The sequence below is a fragment of the Microtus oregoni genome, unplaced genomic scaffold (genome assembly GCF_018167655.1).
Source record: "Microtus oregoni isolate MIOR12 unplaced genomic scaffold, Mior012 000008F_ref0000371, whole genome shotgun sequence".
Taxonomy (NCBI): Eukaryota; Metazoa; Chordata; class Mammalia; order Rodentia; family Cricetidae; genus Microtus; species Microtus oregoni.
In genome coordinates, this window is record NW_024543067.1 from 58193563 (window position 1) to 58212368 (window position 18806).

An 18806-nucleotide genomic window follows, 5' to 3' on the forward strand; every position below is an offset into this window, starting at 1 on the left:
TTATTTGTGCTATTCCCTCAGATTGTGGGTGATTAACTTTTATCACCAAACTGGATTTCATGTTATAACCACACCACAGGCAATTTTTCTGTTGGTGGACTTTTGAAACATGTCCATTCTGAAGCTATAATGTAGAGTGATCTTGTGCTTGCCTCACAATGAATGCATCTAGTTATTGCTGTAGGAAATAAGCTCAAAAGCAAAACCAGTAGATTCTAGCTTCTGATTAGCTTCGGAGAATATAAATGTGGGGTCAAGCAGTATGTATAATTTAAATTTTTCTAATGACCACATTAGAGAAGTTTTAAAAGGTGAAGCTGCTGTTAAACATTCAGTTCATTAGGTCTATATATCCAAGATATTCCATTTAATCTTACTATTAATATGAAAATGACTCATTTAAAAACCTTTTCATAGTAAGTCTTCAAAGTACCAAGTACATTTTATGCTTTGGGCAATTTAACCACATTTCCAGTGCTCAGAAAGGATGACTCAGTGGGTACAGTGATTGCTGTGCAAGCCTGAGGATCTGAGTTCAGATCCCCAGCAACCATGTAAAAGCCAGTCACTGTGTTATGTGCTCGCTGCTCTGGGGTTGGGATGGAGAGTGGAACAGTCACAGTGTGTAGGGTTAAGCCAGCCCCTTTAGGGGGCGGGCTTGCCTCGGGCAAATGTTTACTTATAAATCAGGCGCGCCCCTTCCTGCTTCTTGTGCTCCGCAGGAACCTCGGTCCTGTAAGTTTATTTCTTCATTAAAGCTGTATATTTTTCTTTACAGTCTGCCTGCATTTATTTACGCCGTTACAACAGTGCTATGTGCTTGCTGCTCTTGTGTAGGAATGGAGAGTGGAACAGTCACAGTGCTGTGTGCTTGCTGCTCTGAGGTTGGGATGGAAAGTGGAACAGTCACAGTGCTGTGTGCTCGCTGCTCTGGTGTAGGGATGGAGAGTGTTAGGTATCCAGAGACAGGTGAATCCCACAGACTCCCTGACTGGCCAGTCTAGTTTTAGGTTCAGTGAGAAACCAGATTTCAAAAAGTAATGGGGAAATTAGTAGACAAAGATGTCCAACATCAACTTATGATTTCCACAAGTATATACATATACAGAATACCGACCACCACAAAAATTTTAAAAAAGTGGTTACTGACCATAGTTGCATTTTTACTGCCATGACAAAACACCGTGTCCAAGATAAGTTATTTTTTGAGAGCATTTGATTTGGGGAGAAGGATGGCAGAGGGTAGCCAAGTCCATGATCATAGGGCAGGGATCATGACAGCAGGCAAGCCAGAATAATATTGGAGCAGTAGCTGAGAGTTTACATGTTGAAACAATAACCATGAGGCAGAGAGAGGTGAACTGGGAATGGTGTTGGCTTTTGAAACCGCAAAGTCCACCTCCAGTGACACATTTCCTCGAACAAGGCCACACCTCCTAATCCTTCCCAAACAGTTTCACTAGCTGGGAACTTAGTACTCAAATATATGAATCTATGAAGGTAATTTCCTCATTCAAATCACCACAGTATGACTATAAACAAATGACCAGTTTCTACAGTAGATTTACCAATGTCTGTCACTAAGAGCAAAGCATGCAGCCTTCTCCCATCGTTCCTACACTTGGGACTGTCCAACTTTAATTTTAGCCCTTTAACTATCAGGTTTCTTTCCTTTCTTAACTTGCACTTTGTTAATGAAAAGGAGAGAGGGTCCCTTTTCTTGGTTCTGCTCTTGCATTTCTCTTTTTTCTTTTCTTTTCCATTGATTGTTCTCTTTTTTCTCTCCAAAAACAAAACAACATCCACAACCACCAACAGCAAAAAAAAAAACCTAGCAATAAAAACTCTGAGTAATATTTATACATTAGTTCCTTGAATGATTGCCAGATTTCTCTAATAAAACCATCTTGACAGAGTTTTTCAAGTGATATATATTTTAATGATACACTTAAATATTTCATGATTGTAGATAGGACTGTTTAATTTTTCTATTTCTTCTTGAGATGGTATTCTTTTTTCGTTTTGTTTTGCTTTTTTGGAGACAGGGTTTCTCTGTAGTTATGAGTCTGTCCTGGAACTAGCTCTTGTAACCCAGGCTGACTTCGAACTCAGAGAGATCCACCTGCCTCTGCCTCCCAAGTGCTGGGATTAAAGGTGTGTGCCACCACCACTGACTTTATTTTTCTTGAGAGTGTAGTTGACTTTTTTATTATGATATCGAATCAAAAGCAAATATATAGGAATAGTCTTGAAGTCTTGTCCCATCTGAGGCAAATCTGAGAACAGGTCGAGATCTTTCTGCTGAAGCATAGTTATGTTTTTCCAGTATCTCTCAATGAGAAGGGTCACATCTGTACACTGAAGAAATTTCACCCTAAGGGACAACAGATTTCCTCCACACATCCTCCTTGCTTCTCCCCAGAAGACAAATATTTTTTACACCAAATTACCACCCAGAAGTACTCCAAGGCCTGGTGGTGATAGCACAAGCCTTGATCCCAGCATCATCATCATCATCATCATCATCATCATCATCATCATTATTATTATTATTATAACAAATTTGTTTGTTTGTTTTCTTTTACTTATTTATTTATATATTAAAGATTTCTGCCTCCTCCCCACCATCGCCTCCCATTTCCCTCCCCCTTCCCCGATAAAGTCCCCCTCCCTCATCAGCCCAAAGAGCAATCAGGATTCCCTGCCCTGTGGGAAGTCCAAGGACCACCCACCTCCATCCAGGTCTAGTAAGGTGAGCATCCAAACTGCCTAGGCTCCCACAAAGCCAGTACGTGCAGTAGGATCAAAAACCCATTGCCATTGTTCTTGAGTTCTCAGCAGCCCTCATTGTCCGCTATGTTCAGCGAGACTGGTTTTATCCCATGCTATTTCAGACTCTGGCCAGCTGGCCTTGGTGAGTTCCCAATAGAACATCCCCATTGTTTCAGTGTGTGGGTGCACCCCTCGCGGTCCTGAGTTCCTTGCTCATGCTCTCTCTCCATCTGCTCCTGATTTGGACCTTGAGATTTCAGTCAGGTGCTCCAATGTGGGTCTCTGTCTCTGTCTCCTTTCATCGCCTGATGAAGGTTAATATTCAGGAGGATATACCTTCTTATTTAGCTTCTCTAGGATCACGAATTATAGGCTCAATGTCCTTTATTTATGGCTAGAAACCAAATATGAGTGAGTACATCCCATGTTCCTCTTTTTGGGTCTGGCTTACCTCACTCAGGATAGTGTTTTCTATTTCCGTCCATTTGTATGCAAAATTCAAGAAGTCATTGTTTTTTACTTCTGAGTAGTACTTGAATATGTATATATTCCATACTTTCTTCATCCATTCTTACATTGAAGGGCATCTCGGTTGTTTCCAGGTTCTGGCTATTACAAACAATGCTCCTATGAACATAGTTGAGCATACACTTTTGTTGTATGATAGGGAATCTCTTGGGTATATTCCCAAGAGTGGTATTACTGGGTCCAGGGGTAGGTTGATCCCGAATTTCCTGAAAAACAGCCACACTGCTTTCCAAAGTAGTTGTACAAGTTTGCATTCCCACCAGCAATGGATGAGTGTACCCCTTTCTCCACAACCTCTCCAGCAAAGGCTATCATTGGTGTTTTTTATTTTAGCCATTCTGACAGGTGTAAGATGGTATCTTAAAGTTGTCTTGATTTGCATTTCCCTGATCGCTATTTTCCCTGATCACTAAGGAAGTTGAGCATGATCTTAAGTGTCTTTTGGCCATTTGAACTTCTTCTGTTGAGAATTCTCTGTTCAGCTCAGTGCCCCATTTCATAATTGGGTTGATTAGCCTTTAAGGTTTAGTTTCTTGAGTTCTTTATATATTTTGGAGATCAGACCTTTGTCAATTGCGGAGTTGATGAAGATCTTCTCCCAGTCAGTGGGTTGCCTTTTTGTCTTAGTGACAGTGTCCTTTGCTTTACGAAGCTTCTCAGTCTCAGGAGGTCCCATTTATTCAATGATGCCCTTAGTGTCTGTGCTGCTGGGGTTATACATAGGAAGTGGTCTCCTGTGCCCATGTGTTGTAGAGTACTTCCCACTTTCTCTTCTATCAGGTTCAGTGTGTTCAGACTGATATTGAGGCCTTTAATCCATTTAGACTTGAGTTTTGTGCACGGTGATAGACATGGATCTATTTTCATTCTTCTACAGATTGACATCCAGTTGTGCCAGCACAATTTGTTGAAGATGCTCTCTTTTTTCCATTGTGTACTTTTAGCTCCTTTGTCGAAAATCAGGTGTTCATAGGTTTGTGGGTTAAAGTCAGGGTCTTCTATTCGATTCCATTGGTCGACTTCTCTGTTTTTATGCCAATACCAAGCTGTTTTCAATACTGTAGCTCTGTAATAGAGTTTGAAGTCAGTGATGGTAATGCCTCCAGATGATCCTTTATTGTATAAGATTGTTTTGGCTATCCTGGGTTTTTTGTTTTTCCATAGAAAGTTGATTATTGTCTTCTCCAGATCTGTGAAGAATTTTGGTGGGATTTTGATGGGGATTGCATTGAATCTATAGATTGCTTTTGGTAGAATTGCCATTTTTATTATGTTGATCCTCCCAATCCAAGAGCAAGGGAGATCCTTCCATTTTCTGGTGTCCTCTTCAATTTCTTTCTTCAAAGACTTAAAGTTCTTGTCAAATAGATCTTTCACTTCCTTGGTCAGAGTTACCCCGAGATATTTTATGCTATTTGTGGCCACCAAGGATTTTTAAATGGTTCCTATCTGGGAATTTGTTTGTAGGTCTATGGTTCCAACTTATTAGCATGAAGCTCTTTCAGATGCAACATTTTTCATAGCTGCAGTCTTTCCAATGGGTCTTCATTTTTATTCTAGTAACAATTACTTGTGCCATGCTCTTTGTTCCGTCAGTCTGACCCGCTTTTGTTTTTGTTGCTACTTTCCTTCTGCTGTTCTGCTTCCTTGTTTGTTTGTTTGTTTGTTTGGGGGGTAGAATTTCTTGAAACCAGCCTGGCTCCAAATCATTATGTGCAGAGGATAACTTTGAACACTTTCTTCACCTCCTCTGCTTCCTGGCTGCTGAGATTACAGGCTTCTGCCACCATATCTGGCTTGACTCTTTCTGTTGCTGTTTGACAAAAATTGCTATTGTTTTTCTCTCTTCCTTCCTAAAAATTGCCTTTAAAATGAGACATCTGTGTGAGGACAGTGCAGGCAGACAGCCTGCATTTGGATAGGTTCGCACTTTCACTCTCATTTGATTTCCTGTATTTTCTGATTTCTTTAGTTGGTTGATCTGATAGATTAACAGTAATTAATTTTTCAGCATTGAATCAAACTTTCATATCTATGATAGACCCTACTTGGGTGTGATATATAATTCTTACGGCTTATTGTTTGAATTTGCCAATATTCTGTTGGAGATATTTGCATCTATTTCATTGTTCATATTGATGTATCCTGACCAGTCTGGCCATTGAGGTGATGCTGATGTCATAGGATGACTTATCAAGTGTTCTTTCTTTTCTGTCATCTGAGGAGATTTTGGAGAGTTGGTATAATTTCTTCTTAAGTACTTGGTAGAATTTGCTAATTTACCATCTGGGCTATGTCTTTCTCTTTTTTTAGAAGGTGACTTAATATTGGCCCAAATTATTTAATAGACATTGGCTATTTAGATTGTCAATTAATTTTTCTGTAAGTTTTAATAGGTTGTGTCTTGGAAGAAATTGGCACATTTCATCAAGGTTATCAAATTTGTGGTCACTGAATTAATTTTCTTTTCCTGTTCTGTCCATCTCTGGGGCCAATAGTGGTGTTCTTTTTTTTTTCATTCCTGATATTATATTTATTTATGTTTCACTCTTTTATTCTCAGCTTATCATATTATTGATTTTTTCAAAGAGACATTGTTTTCTTTCTCTATTGAACTTCTGTTCTAGATTTCACTGATTTATCTTCTAGTATTTGTTTCTTTTGCCTGATTTGGCTTTAACTTAATGTATTGTTGCTGCTATTTTTAATTATTAGAGATAGGGTCCCACCATGTATCCCAAACTGGTGTCAAACTCTCAGTCTTTCTCTCTCAAGTCTCAAGGCTTAGCACATGCAGCTCTGTTCTTTTTCAAGTTTCCTACAATGGAGTTTCATTGACTGACTTTGGATCTTCTTTTTATGCATTGATTGCTATAAACTCTCCGATTAACATTGCTTTTGTTATATCCCACACATTTTGATGTTTTAGAGGGTTTTGTCTCAACATATCTTGTAATTTCAATTGTGATTTATTCTTTTATCCCAGAGTTATTTACAAGATAGTAAGATCAGATAACTTTGTTACCTTAAAATTTACTCAAAGTACAAGATTAATTTTCTCACACCAGAAGCAAATCACGTTTGCTGCATTGTTTAGTTTTCCACCTCCTTCTGGTTCCCCGGGGTGGCCAGTCCAGTTATTTGTCTTCTACAGTCACCTCCTGATGATTACACAAATACAACCCACTTGACTTGCCACTCCCCATAGCGAGCAGACAGGCAACAGTTTTTTCAGTCACATTGTACACCAGCCCCAAGATTCATGGTGCTTGCTCTACACTCAACAATTAGAACGCCCCTTAGAAAATCTGCTGGGGTGACATCCTGGACCTGGAGAAAAGTTAGGACTCTCTCCCAAGTCTCTCCCTCCTACTACAAGTGAGTTCTGTGCTCATATCTTTTATATATACGTATTTATTGAGCTCTACGTTTTTCTCTGCTCCCCTCCCTGCCTCTCCCCTTTCTCCTTCAATCCTCCCCTAAGGTCCCCATGCTCCCAATTTACTCAGGAGATCTTGTCTTTTTATACTTTCTACTTCCCATGTAGATTATATCTATGTAAGTATCTCTTAGTGTCTGTATTGTTGTCTAAATTCTCTGGGATTGTGGTTTGTAGGCTGGCTTTCTTTGCCTTATGTTTAAAAACCACCTATGAGTGAGTGCATGTGATAATCGTCTTTCTGTGTCTGGGTTACCTCACTTAAAATAATGTTTTCTAGCTCCATACATTTTTCTGCGAAATTTAAGCTGTTGTTATTTTTTTTCTGCTGTAGTACTCCATTGTGTAAATGTACCACATTTTTCTTATCCATTTTTCAGTCAAGGGGCATTTAGGTTGTTTCCAGGATCTGGCTATGACAAACAAAGCTGCTATGAACATAGTTGAGCACATGTCCTTGTGGCACGATTGAGCATCCTTTGGATATATACCCAAAAGGGCTATTACTGTGTCTTGAGGAAGGTTGTTTCCTAATTTTCTGAGAAATTGCCACACTGACATCCAAAGGGGTTGTACCAGCTTGCATTCCCACCAGCAATGCAGAAGTGTTCCCTTTTCCCCACAACCTCTCCAGCATAGTGCTTTTTATTTTGACCATTCTTACAGGTGTAAGATAGAATCTCAGAGTTGTTTTGATTTGCATTTCTCTGATGACTATGGATGTTGAACATTTCCTTAAATGTCTTTCAGCCATTTTAGAATCCTCTGTTGAGAGTTCTCTGTTTAGGTCTGTACTCCATTTTTTTTATTGGATTATGTGATCTTTTGGTGTCCAATTTCTTGAGTTCTTTGTCTATTTTTGAAATCAGAACTCTGCCTGATGTGGGGTTAGTGAAGATCTTTTCCCATTCTGTAAGCCTGTGAACATATCTTAAGCTCCTCCTTCTTATTGGCAATGCAAAGCAGGGCGACCCCTTCTTCAGGGCTCTATAAGTAATATGCCACTTCTGTTATTTCATGTACTTTATTATATATCCTATTCTGTGCTTCACCTAGCTTGTATATCTGAGCCTAGCCTCTCTGGCGCAGGGGTCCCCTAGAGCATGTCTATCTTGATAGAAAGAAGCCAGGCAGGAGGCACAAGGGCATTTACCTGTGTAAATAGGTTTGCCATGTGATGAACACCTGGTCACAGATTAGATAAGACCTTAGACAGTTCATCATAACAAGAAAGCATCCTATGGACCAGGGAGATAGCTCATCAGATAAAAGTATTGCCGTACAAGCCTGACAACCTGAGTTTGACAATCTGAAAGCATATTTAGAAAGCCAGATGTGCCGTTCACATCTGTAATCCCAGTATTCCTATAGTGAAATGGAAGATGGAGACAGGAGAATCAACTTGTATATACAGTGTAGCAGTAAAGACAACAACTCTGCCTCTAAACAAGGACTCCCAAAAATGGTCCTTTGCCATCCACACCTGTACCCTGAACACACCAGGCTTTTCCTTCCTCCTCCCACCCACACACAATTTTTAAGTCTCTTATTAAAACCCTGCTGCAAATAACCATGACCAAATCCCCTGGAGCCCTTTCAGGACATGGCTAAAATGTGTAGCCACTGTCCAGATAACGACCTCAGTACCAAACTACACAAAGTCTGAGAAGTTAATTTTTTAATGTTTAAATATAAGGAAATATTTTTTAAAACTTTTTTTAAGTTTTATTATATGAGTGTTTCCCTGAATGCATCTGTGTGTTCTACATGCATTCTTGGTGCCTGCAGAGGCCAGAAGAGGATGTCAGATCCTGAAATTGGATCTTAGAATGGTTGTGCACCACAGTCCTGGGTACTGGGAACTAAAAAAGCACCAAGAGATCTTAACCACTGAGCCATCTTTTCAGTCCCTAATGTATGGCAATCTTAAAGGGATTTCAAAAAATTAAGTTCTAGTTTTCTGTTTTAATTTAATTTTAGTGTGTGTGTGTGTGTGTATGTGTGTGTGTGTGTGTGTGTGTGTGTGTGCGCGCGCGCGCGCGCACGTGCTCATCCTTAGGGATCAAGTCCAGGGCCTCAATCGTGCTAGTGCTCTACCACTGAGCTACATAATCCATCCCATAATTTCAATTTTACTTAAAATGTGATCAAAGAATATATTCCATAGGATTTCAGTTCTTTGAACACTATGCAATTTTGCTTTAATCTATGGTGCACATGCAATTAATTCTTTGTGAATGATAAGCAAAGAATTTGTTTTCCATAATTGCTGAATCCCCTGTTTTACACAAGCGATTAGATCAAGTTCCTTAACTATGGGGTACAATTGTTCATATTCTTACTGGTTTTCACTACATATTGGTTTCATAGTAACTGGTACAAACAGGTTGACTGTTTTACTTGTTCCTAAGAACTTTAAGTTGAAAATCCTCACTGTGACCATAGAAAAATCTGTTTTTCTTTATAATTCTGATCAATTTTGATTTATGTCTTTGGAGGTATAATTCCCATAGTAGAAAGTATATGAAAAAATTCAAATCCTCTTTCTTGTAGATTAAAGTTCTCATTGAGAAATACCCCACTTATCTCCAGCTGATGCTTTCTGAACAGCCTTAAGGTCTATCTTGCCGGACAGTAATCACTTCCCTCTGTAAAACTCCTGTCCCTTATGTCTTAGCTGTATCTCTAATAAGAAAAATGCACAGAACTATGGTCTTTTGAGACAATTGGATGATACTCATCCTTTAATTGAAGAATTTTATCCTCATATATTTAATATAAATATAATATGCTTTAGGTTAAGTTCATCATTTTATCATTCTACCTATGGTTGTTCATTTTCCCTTCCTTCTAAATAACTGAGTAAGGTTTTTAATCCATTTCCTCCACTGTCATCTTATATACACCTTCATCCTTAGTGTTTAACAGAGATTATAATATGTATTCTAGACATAATAAAATCTAATATTGCTTAAAATGACTGCCATTTCCTCAGACAATATGAAGATTTTAATCCCACTATCTCCACCTGAATTGCAGACTATTGCTGTCATGGGTTGTGACATAAATATTCAAAGGCCATAGGAAAATGCTAATATTCTCTTAATGGTCAGTATTCATCTAAATAGAACTGTGTAGTTATAAACTTAATTGTTTTTTCTTTTTTATTATGGTAAAGCACATAAAACATAAAATTTACCATTCAACCATTTAAATTGTGCAATTACATGCCATTATGTAATTTACTATAATGGGCAACCACCTCCCTTCTGCCTTTCCAGGACTTTTCATTATTCCAAATGCAAAGTTGACCCCCATTAAACTATAGCTGCCTACCACCCTACCTCCACCTCTGGAAACCCTTTTTGTACTTCTGACCTTATGAATTTTCTTAGGTTCCTACATTTCATATCAGAAGAATCAGACTATATTCATCCTTTTGTGCCTTGCTCATACCATGTAAGGTGTTTTCATGGTTTAAAGAATGCTTTGAAATTTTATTCATTATTAAACAGAAAAATATTACAACTGAGAGACTCAGGGGCCACTTGGTATCTGCAGGGATTGGTTTCAGAACCTTCTTCAGATATGCAAGTGGCTTGTATAAAATGGGATCACATTTGCATATAACACACACACACACATATACATCTATATATTTCTCCCATAGTTTAGGCCATCTCATGTTTTTTAGGCCATCTACAGATCACTCACAATACCTAACACACTGTAAATACTATATAAATAGTTACTGTATTGTACTATTTAGGGAATAATATGAAAAAGTCTGTAGATTACTCCATACAGATACGTTAGCTTTCCACATATTTTTAGTCCTTGGTTGGTTGAGTTCTTGCAGAGTCTGGGTTTATGGTGGGTCTCATGAACCTGTTTCAACTCTTGTGCTGGGGATGTGACTCATTATAGAATCCTTGTTTATTCTGTGAGGCTTATTTCTACTTCCTAACTGCTGTGAACAGCACTGTGAATAGTGGCCAGCAAATACCTGAGTTCCTGCTTTTAATCCTCTTGCTTGTTGATGGAGGAAGGTCATTGGCTAATAAAGGAACTGCCCTGGCCCATTTTATTGGTTAGAAGATAGGTGGGAGGTGTAAACAGAACAGAACGCTGGGAGGAAGAGGAAGTGAGGTCAGAGACTTGACAGCTCTCCTCTAGGGAGCAGACGCCTGAGAGAGACGCCATGCCCCGCTCCCGGCATGAAGCTCCGACCCAGGATGGACTAGGCTAGAATCTTCCCGGTAAGACGGGTTCTCACAGATTATTAGAGATGGGTTGATCGGGATGTGAGAATTAGCCTGTAAGTGCTAGTGCTAAAGGGCCAAGCAGTGCTTAAAAGAATACAGTGTCTGTGTAATTATTTTGGGGCATAAGCTAGCCGAGCAGGCAGCCGGGGTGCTGGGAACGCAGCCCCGCCGCCCCCATTACTACAGCTTGTGTCTCTCCTGAGCTCATATAGTGAAATCACTCACAATGTGGGTATATATTAAGAGATGGGAAAGTGATTCAGTTAACTGATGTAAAGATTGTGGGACTTGATTGATATTAGTGCCCTTATTAAAAAGATGTCAATGGGTGGGGCACTGTCTCTTGAGCTCTCCCCAAGCTGTCCCATTCACTCAGAGGAAAGACTTTAGGAAGAAGGAGGCCATGTGCATGGCAGGAAACTCATCAATGGGATCTGATCTCAGACTCTCAACCTTCAAATCAGTGAGAAAATAAAACTGTGCTTGTTTGAGGGAAGAGAGAGAGAGAGAGAGAGAGAGAGAGAGAGAGAGAGAGAGAGAGACTTGTTATGTATCACTGCTGGGCCTGGTACTCACTGAGTAGCCCAAACTGTCCTCAACTCACAGGAATCCTCCTGTCTCAGCTTCTGCAGTGTTGGAGTACAGATATGTATTACCACTCCTGGCTGTTTTTTGTTGTTGTTGTTGTTGTTGTTTAAGGTCATATGGTCCTTGACATTTTCTTATGGCTGTTTTTCATGACTGATGCCTACCTAGAGGGGGAATTGCTGGATCAAATTAATCAGACCATATAGTTTCCCACAGTGGCTACGGTGCGCTTGTGTTTTCATTCTCCTGATATTCTACTTTAATGCAACAATTTTTTCACCGATTTTGCCATTTCTACCCATGTTTCTAGCATCTTGTCAAACTGAACATTACAAAGTTTCCCTGTGTGTTATTCTTTTTTATTTATTTATTTATTTTGGTTTTTGAGACAGAGCTTCTCTGTGTGGCCCTAGCTGTCCTGGAATTAACTCTGTAGACAGGCTGGCCTAAATCTCACTGAAATCCACCTACTTTGTATCCTGAGTGCTGGAATTAAAGGGGTGCACCACCACTGTCCAGCTTGTCTTAGTCTTCTGATGATTCCTTTCCTAAGAATTTTCCCCTCATGTTCACATCTGTTTCATTTTAAACTAGGTTTTGTGTTTGGTGTAGAGACAGGTTCAACTTTATTCTTCTGGCACTATTGGCTGGAAACATGATCCTCTCCCCCACTGCATGGATTCAGACCCTTGCTGATATTCAGTGAAACCTCTGGAATCCATCGTCTTTAAGTCAGCACCATATTGTTTTTATTTTACTGTAGCTTTTGTACTAAAATTTTAAATCATATAGTGTAATAGCACCAACTCTGCTCTCTTTCTAGATTGCTTTGAATATAGGGGATCTCTTGAGATTCGATGTGAGTTTTAGGATGCATGTGTCTGATTCTACAGAATTATCATTGGGATGTTAATGAATTTTTTATACCACCTAGAGTAGTATTGGCATCTAAACAATATTAAGTTTACAGTCCAATAACACAGGATAGCTTTCTGTTTATTTGTGTCTCCTTTCATTTCTTTCAGTTCTATGTTGTAATTTTCAGCATATAAATCCTTTGCCTCCTAGGTAAGTTTATTCCTAAGTATTTTATCCTTCTCAATACAATTGTAATGAGATTGCTTTCTTGGCTTCATTTTCTACTATTCATTCATACAGTATAGAAATATAACAATTTGTCCATGTTGCTGTTATATCCTGTAATTTTATTTCTTCTAATAGTTTAGGTGGAAAACAGTTAGGAATCTGTAAGTGTAGACTCTTGTCATCCAGAAACAAATATCTTCTTTATAATGTAGGTCCCTCTCCTTCCTTCCATCTACCTAATTGCTCTGCCCAGAACTTCCTATATGAGGTAGATTAGAATGGACACAATTCCTGCCTGATCCCGCAGCTGTTCAGCCCCAAATAAACACACAGAGGTCTACATTAATCATAAACTGGTTGGCCTAGTATCTCAAGCTTCTTGTTAACTAACTCTTACATCTTACATTAACTCATAATTCTTGTCTGTGTTAGCCACATAGCTTGGTACCTTTTTCAGCTAGGCATTCTCATCTTGCTTCCTTTGTATCTGGATGAAGGCTACAGACTAACCTTTCTTCTTCCCAGAATTCTCCTATTCTCATTGCTCTGCCTCTACTCCCTACCTGGTTGCCCCATTACTTTCTGCCTAGTTACTTGCCAATCAGCATTTTATTAAAATACATGTGACAGGGTACAGACCATTGTCCCACAGCACCCCTCCTTTTTTTCAAAACAAGAACTCTGAATTAAATCTCCTTTGTTTAGCTTTTCTCCTGACCATTATCCATAACATCTTACAAACAACACTCTAAACAAAGATAAATATCCATAATCCATTTTGGGGGAATATGGGTGTAGTTTTCCCAGCTACTCTCTGCTGATTGCACTGATAATCTTATGGGGACCTAAAGAAAGTTTAGAATTATGATCAAGTCCTGACTGGAGTATTCTGTGAGACTTGCTCATCTCAGTCAGCAGTCTTGAATCTGTTCTGGATGTAGAACTCAGACACCTGGGCCATCTGCTCCTATTGGAGATTTCTCAGAACAAATCCACAGCTTCTCATTTCCTAGAGAAATAAAAGCAAAACGTCCTCTCTAAAATAACGTATCTTTTTACTTCAATTTTGAAGTCAAGGCATTTTCAAAATATATATGTTTAATTAATCCAGCAGCATTTATAATGAATGTCTTTTAGCAGCTGTTGCTCCTTTCTCAGTATTCAAACAATTCAAAGACAATACAATAACATACAGTATCCAGACTCTTTGTGCATTTCCCATCTTTATGTGGCTTTATTTTAAATTCTATTTCTTTTTTCTTTTTAATTTTTGGGTTTTTTTTTTTTTTGAGACTAGGTTTCTCTATGTATCTTTGTTTGTCCTGGCACTTACTATGTAGACCTGGTTTGCTTTGAACTCACAGAGATTCGCCTGCCTCTGCCTTTCAAGTATTGGGATTAAAGGTGTGTGCCACCACATACAACTTCATTCTTTTTTTTTCTTTTAAGGACTTTATCCTTCTTCTTTTCTCTCCCAAGCCTACATATATTTTAAAACACACTGTAAACCATTTTGAGGTCTTTTCCATCTGAATTTGCCTTTATTGTGTATCTATTATCCTTTTCAGACTAGGATTGCTTCTAAAAATTCTTAAGTGCTTCTTAAAAACTTAAGTGGCAGCATTGCTAGGGCAAATAAGCCCTGCCTGCTTGCTCCACCCGGTCCAACATGACAGAAGTTCACTCACTGTCTCTGAGAGCCATTCTTTCTGCCCCAGATCCAGAGTTGGGTCACAGCAGGTCTGTGTTCCATTAAGCAAGTTGTAGTACTCTATTCACAAATCTCATTTAAATGCTCGGTCTCCTAAAAGAGCTAGAGTTAGTGCTGGCAGCATGGCCCAGGAAGCCGCTACCGCTGAATCAGGGAAACCTCTCTTAAGGGAACTGCGGCATGCCACTAGATGAAAAAAAATGTGGCTAATTTTTGCTTTTTTTGTGTCTAGAGTTCCTTTCCAAGCTGTCTCAGGTTTTACATGGGTATAGTCAACCACGTTGGAGTGCCAATTTGTTGTAGGAGAGCCACTTGTTTGTTCCTGGTTTCCCAGACCTGAAATAATCACTCAGAAACTATATTCTTTAAATCACTGGTTGTCCCATCAGCTCTAGCTTCTTATAGGCTAACTACTACATATAAATTTAACCCATTTCTATTAGTCTATGTATCACCACATGGCCATGGCTTACTGGCAAATTTTCAGCATGTCTGTCTCTGGCAGTGGCTCCATGGCTTCTCACCTGACTCCGCCTTCTTTCTCCCAGTGTTCAGTTTAGTTTTCCCCACCTAGCTAAGTTCTGCTAAGCCACTGGCTGAAACAGCTCCTTTATTCATTAACCAATAAAAGCAACATATATACAGAAGGCCCTCCCATGTAAAGCACAACACCACTTCTGTTCTTCACACTATTCGCTACACACTAAGGTATGGTATGCACCTATACTATGGGACAGTTCATGAGTCTCAGGCAAGGGCCTGGAGATTGACACACAGACAGACACACAGAGAGACAGAGACACAAGGACACAGGTCATCCTTGAATTTCCCAAGAATGCCCCCTTTATTGTATTCCAGTGCAGCTTATATAGGGATCCTTAACTGATAGCCACATCCCAGCCAAACCCACCAGAAACCACTCCCCTGCCATCAGGAACTCCTGAGGGTCTCATGTTCAGAGCAGCTGCAAACACAGGGGAAAACGTTGTTTTGCTCGGAGCAGCTGCAAGCATTGGAAAACAAGTTGTTTACAGGAAATTCAGGGTTTAGGGGTCCATAGCCCCCACATTCCCATACCATAATTCCTTCTCCTTCATCTCCTTTTTTCTAATTTTAGAGAAATGGCCTTCTACCATTCTCCACTGAATGTAATGCTACCTATAAGTTTACTTCCTTCAACTCCTAGCTCATTGAATGTTGAATCAAGGAAGAATATTTTATTTTTGCCATATTCTTCATATATATCAGTTGACAACCATGTGCCTTTTCTACTTCATTCTATTAATGTAGTGTGATTATGTTGATTGATCTTCACATCTTAAAACACCTCTCCTTCCGGAGGAAAACTCCATTTGTTCATGATATGTAAGACAGTAAGACTCTGGTGAAATTGGTTTGCTGGTATTTTGTTGAGAAGTCTTGCATCAGTATTCATAAGGGTTATTTGTCTGGAGAGCAATGGGGGTTGGTAGGCTCTTCGGCTATAGTGTCAGTATAACGCTGATCTCATAGACTGAGGTAGGAGATATGCCCTTATCTTCAACTCTTTGGAAGAGTTTCAAAAGGATTGATAGCGATTCATGTATTACTTAAGGATGAGGGAATGTTTAAACAATGTGCTTTGGGGTGATTTTGTCCTTCTGAAAGCATCACAAATTGTTCATATACAGACCTGGATGGTGTTAGTCAATCACTTGACGTGGCCTCTTGATGCAATAAAGAGATGTTAGAAACACAAAACGCAAGAGGCAGCTGCCAGCACTACAGAAGCCTGTTCCACAGTGAACTTCATTTTAATCCATGGAGGGAATATGCTCTAAATAATGACTAAGATATAAATAAATAAACAGGTACACAATTTTGTGGGAAAGTACACTTGAATATGCTGGCACAGGAGAACAGGTACAAAATTTATGACCATCTTCAAGATTATGGACTGTGCCTATTTGTTAGTGTTTGTTTGCATATGTATCCACGTTCATGTGTGTGCACATGTGTGCAGGGGTGTGGGCATGCATGCAGAGGCCAGAAGACAACCTCAGGTATCATTCTTTAGGTACTGTCCACATCAGGCTGAGTTTTTTTTTTTCTTATCCCTGGCTGGCACTGGGCCCAAGGATTCACTTGTCTCTACCTCCCTTCCTAGCACTGAAACCACAAGGACTTGCCACCACACCTGCTTTTCTGGGGATCCGGGGAACTCAGGTTGCATAGAAACACTTTACCAAACGTACTAAACGATGCCCCCAGTCCCAGCTTACATTGTTTTTTACACCAGGCAACACAGTAGGTTTGTTAACACCATCATGGTCATAAACAAGGCTCCAGTGTCATTAATGATAGAACTCTTCAGTTTCCTTGTGTCATTGTGACCAACACTGTATAAGGAACCTATCGTTAACCAAAGCAATGTAAGTAATGTTATGAAGTACACAAGTATATGTCTGTCATCCAAATACTAACCAGACCAGTCCCTGCTTGGCTTCCAAGACCAGATATATTCAGGACAGTATACACCCCCTACACACACACACAACCTAGATTATTCCTAAATTAAATGAATTTTTCTACAGTTTTGTCTTCCCAGCCCTACGACGCTACCAAAAGGATGCTCAGCCTCTAAGCCTCTCAATTTTCTCCCTTGAGTTAACTGACCACTCAGGGACACCACCACCAGTATCTGTATGGGTTTCTGTCTTTCCATGGATCTTGGTTCTTTTGACTGCCTTGCTAATTACCTGTCACTTACAAACAGGTTGCTTTTGAGTGGAAAGCCTATTTTGGACCATTTTTAAGAGGGTGTGTCCATCAGGGTGGGGAAGGGATGGTGGAATTCAAGGCAATGGGAACATAGACCTGAGGCTCAACAGACAGGGAAGAAGTAGACAGGAAGTGGGACTGGACTACTAACCTCAGACCCTCTACCAGTACCCGATTCTGTGAGGCTCCTGAACCCTCCTGAAGGTTGCACATAATAAGGGCGTGAGGCACCCGCACAAGTGAACATAAGGGGACATCTCACACTCAAACCATAGCCCCTGCCCTGGCCGCAATAGACTCATGATCATCTCATAGTGAAAATTACTCCTAGTTCAACTCAAAAGTCCCTATAATCTTGACAATGTCAAAATTCATGTATTGAAAACATACCCACCCACGTGTCCTCTTTCATCTATGTGCAAATAGCTTTCCCTATTTCTCTATTTTATGAATTTTTCCTTGCCAAACTTCATATTTTCATATATTTCTTCTATCACTATAGGTCTGGAAAAACACAGTGAGCAACAATCCCACAACCTGAACGTTACATTACCTGGGAATTTTCTCTGGTAAACAAATTAGCCCATTGCTTTCGAGTTTAGCCTCACTCAGATTTTCAGGGTCCGGGCAGAATGCAGCAGACTGTTTGTTAGCAGAGTATGGCATACATGGCCTCTATTCCAGTTCCTAACGCAGTCTCTGCCTCTGAAGTCTCATCAGTCCCATCTACTGTCCTCAATCTTATCAGCGCCCTGGATTTCTGAGCTCCCACCAGAATGCCCTACTAAGAGCTTACTTACAGGACTTTGGGACGTCTCTAGCCTGCAGTTACAAACTCTACTGCACCCCACCCACAAGCCAGTTTCAAGGTCCTCCAAACTGTGGTCAGGTGCCGCGCACCGCAGCCCCCGTGTCTGCGCTCTGTGCGCTGGCACCCAGTTCGCGAGCTTCGGGCAAGGGAGCTGGAGGTTAAAATACACAGACACACTGACAGAGAGACAGCAACACGGGTCATCCTTGAATTCCCCAAGAATGCCCCCTTTATTGTGTTCAGGGGCAGATTATATAGAGATAGCCACGCCCCAGCCAAACCCACCAGAAACCACTCTCCTGCCATCAGGAACTCCTGAAGGTCTCGTGCTCAGAGCAGCTGTAGGCACTCAGATCAGGGCATTACAAGGAATTCAGGATCTGGGGTCTCACTGCTCCCAACAGTCAGGTTTACCAAGGCAGCGCCTCTATTTTTCAGTATCAGTTATTATTCTCTTCTCCATTGTGACTAGATATCTGCCTGTAAGCGACTTAAATGGGGACACATTTGTTTTGGTTCACAGTTTGAAAGTGGTTAGTCCATTCGTGATGGTGTAGACACGGCGGGTTCATTATAGTGGGAACATGTGACTGAGAATAACAGCTCAACAGATCAGAAAGCCTTACAGATTAAAATAAAACCTACATCCTAGCGGCTCTCCACTTGTTAGAAATGACAGGTGCCAACCTATCTAGTATTTGGCCTCTCTTTCATTTCTGATTTTTTTTTTTTACTAATCTTTAATTTCACTTAGGAAGCATAATGAGAATATAGATATGAGTAACTCAGAAGAATTTTAGTGAGCCCACTAAAGTAGCTAAATGTCTAAATGAGTATTGTTCTTAG